This window comes from Marmota marmota, unplaced genomic scaffold (assembly GCF_001458135.2).
Source record: "Marmota marmota marmota unplaced genomic scaffold, marMar, whole genome shotgun sequence".
In the NCBI taxonomy this organism is placed as follows: domain Eukaryota; kingdom Metazoa; phylum Chordata; class Mammalia; order Rodentia; family Sciuridae; genus Marmota; species Marmota marmota.
In genome coordinates this window covers 7,821,245-7,831,011 of record NW_025999945.1, presented here as the reverse complement: position 1 = coordinate 7,831,011, position 9,767 = coordinate 7,821,245, and the positions used below count along the sequence as shown (strand labels likewise).

The 9,767-nt window shown below is 40.1% G+C and overlaps 1 long non-coding RNA gene across 2 annotated transcripts in view; it reads right to left on the bottom strand.

Moving 5' to 3' along the window:
• Positions 1 to 1,503: 1,503 nt before the first annotated feature.
• Positions 1,504 to 9,767, bottom strand: part of LOC125616429 — a 20,667-nt gene continuing 12,403 nt past the window's right edge. Inside the window, exons 2-5 of one of the 2 annotated variants that reach the window (XR_007347058.1) lie at positions 7,794 to 7,974; positions 7,449 to 7,681; positions 3,718 to 3,990; positions 1,504 to 2,697 (exon numbers count right to left, since the gene is read on the bottom strand). This is a non-coding gene — a long non-coding RNA (uncharacterized LOC125616429). The remainder of the gene's footprint in view (positions 2,698 to 3,717; positions 3,991 to 7,448; positions 7,682 to 7,793; positions 7,975 to 9,767) is intronic. The other variant, XR_007347059.1, reaches the window with a different exon arrangement.

Here is a 9,767-nt window from a genome sequence, read left to right as displayed (position 1 = left end):
TGGATTCTTTCCCCTCAAAGTTTCATAGACTTTCTGGAATATCTAAATGACTATTTTTAACTGGGAGCATTGTTTTTTTTTTTCTTTTCCTTTCATTCTAAAACAGCAAGTTGACTCCTTTTCTTCCTGGAAGCCTTTCTAAGTCATTACAAATAACATTTTTCTTTATAGTTCTCAAGTGACCTTTAGTGCAAACATTTCTTTCTTCTTCCTGCGATGGGTGCTGACATCACTCTCTTAGGAACACAAAGGCCTCCACAAGATTGATTGGTCCTGCTGAGACTTTGGAAAGGGTGTCTTCTTCTCTGCCCACATCTTAATTCTCAATTGGAGGTAGAGAATATTTAACAATGCATTTCTTTTCCTAATTTTTTTATTTGAGGTTGATTTTTAAAAGTCAGCTATTTTAACAACTGCTTTGGAAAACTTTATTATCCCCAGTCAGAAGTCTGGTTTTATATCTTTTAGCCAATTATTTCTTATCTTTGGTTACTTCTGCTCTTTTTTTATTCAAATCAGTCGGCATCTGTTCCCAGGATTCCGTGCCAAGGTGCCACCCAGCTTAGAGAAACTAATCTTTGATCTTTTTCTTTTGCCTCTTCTTGGTACCAACACACTAGTTATCATCCCCAATTCCCCCCACATTCTCAATACTTCCCTTTGCAAATTCACTTGGGATTTTTAAAAAGAAAGGAAAACTTAAAAAGGAACCCGTTGAAGCTTATTTGGATAAATGATGAATTAAGGCAGCCCTAAGCCGTGTGGTTTTGTCTGAGTTTGCTCAGTTCTGCCTAGAAGTTGTGTGGCTTAATGGGGAAAGGTGCTGCCAATTTAGGACACAGCAGAAGGATTTTCAGCAGTGACTCCTCCCATGTTGTGGGTCCCTGATAAGGTTCCCAGGGTTTTGTTACCCAGGTAGCTTTATCATGCCATGGGCATAATGGTAGAAGACACCTCTGAAGGCCAAATGGAAGGCACAGAATTAATATCAGGAGAAAGGCACAGGATGGCTCCTTTCTTACCAGGAACAGTATTTGCTGTTACTTCCCTTTTAGTTCTTAGTGCCAGCAGGTTCTCTTTTAAACAGAACTAACAATGGTTTGCCATTTCCCAACCACCCACACTGAATTTTTACCATTTGTTTATTTATTTATGAAAGTCTCCTTTTGACTCATGGTGATTCTTGCAAATAAATAAATCACCGTTGCAGACATTTGTTAAGTTACATGGAGCAACAAAACAGTTTTTAAAGTGACGAAAAGGCTTTTCGATCATGAAATCAATGAAGAGCAATTTAATGCCTACTTTGTGTCAGATATCACATTTACCCCAAGGAAGGAAAACAGACATGGGCCCTGTTTTTCAGGACTTAGGGCTCAACAGATGTCTTCTGCTCCCACAGCAGTAGTCTGAAGGTGAACTGTTGGTTGCTTTTCTAAGTCAGATATAAAGCTGGCTGTATTTTTATGGCCTTTGAGCTTAGGATAGTTTTTATATTTTTAAATGCTTGAAAAAAATTCAAGAGAATATTCATATTTTGTGAAACGTGGAAATGACATGAAATTCAGACTTCAGTTTCCATAATTAAAGTTTATTGGAACCTAGCGCGGCCCACTCATTTATGTATTGTACATGGCTGTTTTGTGCTGCCATGGCAGAGCTGAAGCGGTGCAGAGACTATACAGTTGGAAAAGCCTAAAATGTTTATTATCTGGCCCTTTAAAGAAATAATATTTTCTGAACTGTGTTCTAGAAGACTTTCAGGTACTATCACTTTCTGCCTTGCGATTCTAGCCATCTCTTAAATTTCTGAGAGACTCACTAACCCCAAACAGCCCCTTCTCTCTGCATGGTATGGCATACGGGGCAAGGCATTGGCACGTTTATAAGCATGTTTGAATTTTCCTAAGCCACAAACTAGTGTGTGCAAGAAATATATAACATTATTTTTTCCTAATTCAACATAATCCACTTACTACCATGCGACCCTGATTCTTTCTAGAAATCCTCTGTGTTTTCTCAGTCTTTTCATCTTAAAATTCAACTAATTCTGGCTTTGCTCTATTGTCTCCCTTCTCCTCTAGGTGGCAGCTGTGTGGGATAGTCTACATGGCATGCGGGCAAGGGCTGCCTCTCCTGAGCCTATCCTGCCTCTGGTTACCGGCACTCCAAGAGTGTCCCTGACCCCACCTGGTCTTGTTGCTTTCAGTTGTAAGGTCCCTTTGTCACCTCTGCCAGATACCTGGGTCTAGTGCTTTGCTAACCTTGACTTCTTCCCAAGCGTGGAAACTTTGTGCTGCTCTTTTGTTTTCTCCGGGGCTGTTGGAGCTGAGTTGATAAGCCCAGCCTTATCTAACCCTGCCTGGTACCCCAGGACCTGGGATGGGAATCAGGTCTGCCTGATAAGGTCCTTGCCCTTAAGGCTGCCAGTCAGTGAGCTTCTTGAGTGGGAAACGGCCACCGAGCCTCTTGCTCCACTGCAGTGGCTTCTCATGAGTTGGAAGAACAGGATGTTTTCTCTTTCAAGGCTGTGGTCTGGGGAGGGAGAAGCAGGCTTCTGCTCCATAGACCTTTCAGAAAGGAGCCAATTTGTCTTTCCCTGTTCTAAGCATGCTTTAAGCAAGCTCAAGTCGAACCTATTGGCTCCACTGGATTCAGTAACCTCAGGCTCTGGTTAGGCCAGATGGAAAATCAGTCCTGGAAAAAAAGTGAAAAACCAAGGCAGAAAAAGTCATTACCCCTCCCCACCCCCCATAAATCTAAACACACTAAGCCCATTGAGAGACTTGCCAGGAAAATGCGATTTTCAGTTTTCTCTGTGGGTTCAATTTATCTTACTGCTCAGTAGTCAAGTTGAATTAGATCCAGAACCAGATACAATTCAACCCTTTTTATTTGAAGGGAGCCGCCCCCACCTTCCTGTCGGTGGCCTCACTGTCGTATCCTAAGGACTGGTATTTCCCACATTAGGAATTGCAGCCTGTCTTCCTTTTAGATATCCAGATTGCGTGCCACTTAAGTTTCCCTCTCTCAGTAAATGAGTAATTGCATCTTTTCTGCTATGCCTCACTACAGATGAGAAACTCTCAGGATTGCATTTTACTTCACTGAGTTTTGCGTTTTGAAGATGGCAATTCTGCATCTTACGATCAACCTTGGCCTGAAGCACAGTCTCATCTATCATCCAGACCATTCAAGTTCGGGGGTTTGAAAGATATGTAATAGAATGGAATATAAAGAACAACACACTTGTCTAGATGACTTGAGTGGCCACGTTCACCCTACTGTTGAGGATGTGATTAGAATATGCACTGGAATACCCATACTTCCATAATGCTACCACAATTATATGCAAAATAAAACACACAGAGCATCCCCCCCCTTTTTATTGGCAATGACTAGAATAGATGAATCCAGGTAGATTTCTTATCTAAATGGCCATATGGAAATTAATTTACAGTTTTTCCTGTGGAAACAACTTGTTTTCTCACATTTTTTGCCCAAGTGAAGATGGGTGTCTGAAGGCAGATTCCTTCAGGATAGAGTGAGAGAAACCTTTCTTCAATCTCCCTTGGGTAGTTTTAATATATATAATCAAAAGTTTTTAACATGCCTCCATCGAGAAATGGAACTTGATTCCCTTCCTCTGAAATATGAAATGGACTTAGTAATTCAATTCTAATGAATAAGAATATGGCAGAGGTGACTGTCACTTACAAAGCCTAGAATGTAAAGGTACCAGTGGCTTCCTCTTCATTCTCTTTGATTGCTCACTATGGAAGAAGCCAGTGTCATGTCATGAGGATGCGCAAGCAGTCCTGTGAAGAGGGCCTCATGTGAGGAAATGTAAGTGAGTCACACAGAAGCAGATACTTGACACTGGTCAGGTCTTCAGATGACAGTCTGACCCACATCTTGATTGCCACCCATGAGAAGCTTTGAGGCAGAGCTGCAGGGCTAAGCTGTTCACAGGTTCCTGGCTCACAAAAGCTGTGAGATAATGCATTTGTTGTTTTAAACCACTAAGTTGTCAGTAATTTATTATGCAGCAATAGACAATATTCCCCTCTGGAGAATATTTCATTGGTGATGAGAATCTTATTATATGTGTTATTTATGAATACTTGCATGTTTAATGGTCATAAAAAATAACTAAACAGCTTTCCCAAGGTACAAGGCTGATAAAAAAAAATAACCATATTAGTTTATACTTAAGCTTCTTGAACTTGACCAGACATGTTCCTAGATAATTTAAAAGATACATTGAAATGCTCCCCCATATGGGTCATTTGAGTGGACAAAGAGGAAGTGAGGTCCAGCTTTATCAATCCACTTTGTTGTAATAGCAGAGTTAAGAGCATATTGTGATGGTTTTAAATACTCTTGCGCAGTCTTTGACAATCACTACATGAAGAGCTGGGACCAATCGTGTTCATTTGATTGTAACCAGTATGTGGCTCAGTAGACACGCCCAGCCAGTATCAACCACCAGACACATCAGTGAAGATACCTGCTAGTAAGTATGGCCCCCGCCATCAACTCCCTCCCTACTATCAAGTGACCCTCCAGCTTGAGTCTTCCAACTTGAGGCCCCAGATGTCATGGAGCAGAGACAAGGTGTCCCCACAGGAAGGTGTGCAAAATCTTGTCCCACAAAATCTATGAACATGACAAAATTGCTCTTTTATAGCACTAAATGTCATGGTAGTTCATTACATAGCAATAGAAACCAGCACAGACATATACAGCTTTTTTTCTTCTTTCAGATTAGTTTAAACGAATCCAATTCAGAGATAAAAACTAACTAGCCAAGAATTTTAAGTTGTGACATTTAGAAGACTTACCGTTTGGTTAAGGATGGCCATGTGAGAGACCAAGTACAGAGACACCAGGTTTTCTGCTATCTTGCTTTATGTTGTAGATTGCATATCTCTCAAGGAGAACATTTAAAAACTCAGTAGACATAGAGATAAAATGAGTAGATATATAGTTTATCTTTGAATCTTCCCCCCGACTTAAAAAAATTTGTAATTTTGAAAAACTTCACAGAAACAGCAAATACCACCACCACCACTCAGAATTCGTCCAGAGTTAACATTTTTTTTGCTTCCTATATCTTTAAATAAGGAATGAGCTATCAAATACATTTAGAGCTCTCTACTCTCACCCAATTCCACTTATGCCATCCCTGGAGATAATCACTATCCTGATGTTAGTATTTCTCCCTTGCCTTTGACCTTTTATTATTTTTAGAATAAATAGTTCTGTGAGTTACCTTATAATTGTATGTATTGAGAGACAGTTTTAATAATATCATCATGAATAAATAAGTTGTTTTGGTTAAGATGCTATAGACAAACATTTGCTCTCTTACTTCCTAATGAATTAAAATTTTTAGGATACGTGCTCTCCATCTAGTGGTAAAAATGGGATAACCATAGGTGCACTTGTGTCTGATGTAGAGGGATGAATCACAGAAAATGACTTCTGGGGTAGGACCCTCTTCTAGTCTATATGAAGGATATGCAGATGAGTAAAAGGCAGACTGTGGCCCTCAGGGTGCTACACTCCATGGAATAATTAGCATGCAGTCGTATGATGGACACATGTGAAAGCTCAGAGAAGAAAAGACACGTGGCCAGGTCATACAACTAGTGATTAGCTGAAGAGTAAGTCAAATTCCACCTTTCTGACTTGAAATCCCATTCTCTAAAGTGCAGATAGTACTTTAAAATGTCATTTTAATATTACAACAAATACTAATTTCCTGTGAAGTGGAATGCAAACCTTGATAAATTAAAAGGATTAAAGAGAAGAATCTTCAAATAAATTTAGTTTGTTTCTTGGGCTGCTCCATAAATTTAAATCCAGAAATTTCTGCATTTAGAAATCCCTGGGAACCTTGAAGAACCCAAAGAAGCTCTGCTTGGGGATAGCATCCTAGCATAGAGCACAGGAGGGTTTGGAGAATAAAGTATGGTGCTCAAAAGACCACCAGAAGCCACGATACCAAATATGTTACTATCCAGTTCAGACCAGACAGACCAAACACTGAGCCTATCAACCAGCTTAGCCATAATGAGTCCTATCTTCTTCTTCATGACAAAAGAAGCTATGTGTCCTAGAAAAAAAGAAATGAAGGACAGGGTTTAATAAACCATGTACTAGATATTCCTTTACCATGGAACATGGCCCAAGCCTGTTCTTTTATGCTCCTGCCTTCATAAGTCTCCCAAACCATAAGTTTATCCTCCACTTAATTTCTGGACTGGACTAGAATCCAATCATGATTTCTGTTGCATCTCATTGGTCCCCTGGTCCTACTTTGAGGAATAGAGAGAGAAGAAAGTATGACTAGGGCAAAAAGCCCAGAAGATATGGGTCTTACTGGAAAGGGAATTTTCTGGATAGAAGAGCATACAATTTGTTTGGACATGGATTGGAAAAGAAGGCAGTAACAGCATGGTGGGTGAGGGGGATAGCAAAGAAATCAAGGTCAGAGAGGAAACGGGGAGGGAGGCTCAGTTATGGGGAGCAAGGAAGAGCTGCTATGCCTTCCATGTCTAATAGCAGTTAGGAGCTGTTGGAGGATTTTTAGGCAGTGAAGGAGAGGCCTGTGACAAGATAGATTTGTGTTTTCCAAAGATTACCCTGGTGGGATAATGAATTCTAGGATGGAAAGACATGAAGCAGAGAGGCTGAAGATTTCCCAGTGGAAGGGGATTTAGATGGTGGTAGTGTGAGTGGGAGCAGTTGGTGAAGATGGAAACGATTTTGAACATTGTTTGTAGGCGAAGGACTCCTTCTGATATTATCTAGCCCAACTCCCTCATGTTACAGATGAGGAAGCTGCGGTTCAGAGAGGTCATTTTGGGTCAACGTCTGTGTATGGCAGAACTACCACTCTGATACAGGCTCTTGACTTCCAGCCCAACACTTCCTGTTGGACTACACAACTTTCTATTATTTTTATGTTTATATGTCTTTATCCCTTTCACCAGATTATGAATTTCCTGAAAGCAGAGAAGCTGCCTTACACTTGAATGACTGATTAACTTTTATTTTGCAAGGGCTGTCAGCAAGCCGCTTGGTAGATGAAATGTGGTGAGGCACAGTCCTTCAGTCCCAAGATCACTCAACTCCAGGCACACAGAGGGAGCTCCTTGCCCCTTCCTCAATCGAAATGAAGTTGAATTATGCATAAGCTTTCCCATTGACATAAAATAAAATCCTATTGAGATTCAGATTCCAAGAGGAAGTTCAGAACCATGCTTAAGAGAAGAGGAAATAAGGAGAGGAAATCCACATCAATTCTTTATGGAGGAAAAGACAAAGCCTTTATAGGAACTGTCCCAGTGGGCCCGGAGTCAGGAAGCATTTGCAAACACTCTTCCCTGAACCTGACCCAGGGAGGAGTTTCCCATGGGTTTAGCTGAGGGTTTACATACCCGTCAGGACTTGGCAATGGAGATGGTGCTGGAAAGGGTGAATGAATGATAAGTAATTCCAGGAAACTCCCTCTCTTTCTATTTCTGCCTCCAGAATGGCAAAATGGGGTTGGCTGAGTCTTTGTTTTAGGAGCTGTTTTTAATCCAGAGGAATACGCAGGACCAAGTCGCAGCTGTAGGGAAGCAAACCGATAGGCTGGCTTCTTACACCAGTTTCTGGCTTAGGCTTCAGACTAAAATAAAGTAAAATGAGGGACAGACTCTAAGTTTACGTATTTTTTTATCTAATTCACTAAGCAACCAAGCAGAAAGAAATTATATCTATAGCCCAACATAAATTATTACCAAGGATTAAGTCATAACCAAGAATAAAGGATGTTCATTTAACACAACCATTTCCTATGTATCTCGCTCAGGAGCCCAGCTTGACAGAGAACTTCTGGAGGGATGTGCAGATTCAGTTCAGGTAAGGGAACCCTTCCCATCTGGTGTGGTTGGCAGGATCCAACACAGCCATCTGGAAAACCTCAAATAAAACAAAGATGCCATTTGGTTTCAGACAGAGTGCCAAACACCTGTGTCTGTTATTAATCATGAAGTTATTGAAAATTAGCTTTGAATAGCTCAAGTGCTAATGATGAATGAATTAAGATCACTCCCTGTACTTTGTACTCAACCTTTCTCGAGGTATGTACAGTGTTGGCTAAGGCCCTGCTTGGACCAGTTCTGTTTTCCGGTCTCTCAGCCTCTCCTTCTGTGTCCTTCTCACTCCCTCTCTGACAGCTGGTACCTTCTTGCTGCAAATAGGGTTTCTGGATCTCCCTAACCAGGTTTGCCCACTGAACAATGTCCAATGTTTTTAAGTTATTCCTTTACTCTCCCTCAATTCCATAAATCTTCCTACTTTCTCAGAACACTGTTTTCCTGAAGCTGTTCAAAGGAAAACAATCTGACTGAATTCATTCACACTATACATTGGATGGCTTTTGTGTTGCTTCCTCCAATATTGAAAGGTATAGATCTTTATTTATTTATTTTTATGTGGTGCTGAGGATCGAACCCAGTGCCTCACATGTGCTAGGCAAGCGCTCTACCACTGAGCTACAACCCCAGCCTCCAAATGGATAGATCTTAATGGTAGAATGTAGTGGGAACAAGGACTACTCTCTAGCACTTTGAACATTATTATGTATTTTTCCCCATCATTTTTATCAGCTTTTAATTAATATAATTGTTCTAAAAACTGATTAATTTATTAATAATTCTTTTCAATTGGATGACAAGCTGTGAGAGAATAAGGCCAGGTCTATTCACCTTTCCTCATCTAGACCACCATGACTATCTCAAGAAGGAGACTAGTAAATACTTCTTGTGTGAATAAATGAATGAATGAGTTGAATTTTCTATTCCAAGTGAGTCAGATATTTTTCATATCAGCTCCTAAGCACAAAACCAGAAAAAAAAAAAAAGAAAGAAATAGTCTCAGGAAAATTGAAAGATTTTTTGGGGGGAACTGAAAAATCACCAACTTAAAAAAAATATATAGCACTATGTACAAATTTCTTTCAACTAAAAAAGCATAGACTTCCCTGAGGCTGACAGGTTTCAAGGAAGCAAGCCCCAATTACTTAATACCCTTTGCTTACAGAGCACAGCTCTCCTCAGATAGGAAAAATGAATCAAGACTATTCTTCCCCACTTCCTTTCCCTCTTCTCTGATGAGAAGAGCAATTTGAACCTCCAGCTGGAGCCCCGTGTTCTCAGCTCTCACACTGGCCTTTTCGTCACCCACCCCTCTCACTTCCATCCGCTTCCCCACATAGACTCATAGACTCCCTCTCTAATCCCTTCTTTCTCTCTGGCTTCCTTGGTGATAAGACACAGGATTAGGATGCTGTGTATAAAATTTGCCAGTTTTGCACAGGGCTCACCCTGTGCTGCAGAGGTGTCGTTGTTCTGTCTGGATTTCTATGAAAATGAGATAAAATTTATGTAAAAGAGTTGGGTTTGTAGTAGGTACTCAAAACACACAATGTTTTTTCTCCTTGCTTTTAGTTGATTCAAATACTTCTGAATCCATCAATGACAGCTAAAAAGAGAAGCTGTTTGTAATTAATTAAATTGAAAAAAAACAACAACAGTGAAATGGAATTAGAAATGTGCAAATGTAAATATGTGACAAAGGACTAAGAAATTCGAAGTGGCCATGGCCTGTGATTCCCTAGAATGGAAGACTTCTTAAAGGGTGATTTATCTTTAAAATATAGTTCAGGTGTTTTTTTTTTTTTTTTTTTTTTTTTTTTTTTTTTTTTTTTTTTT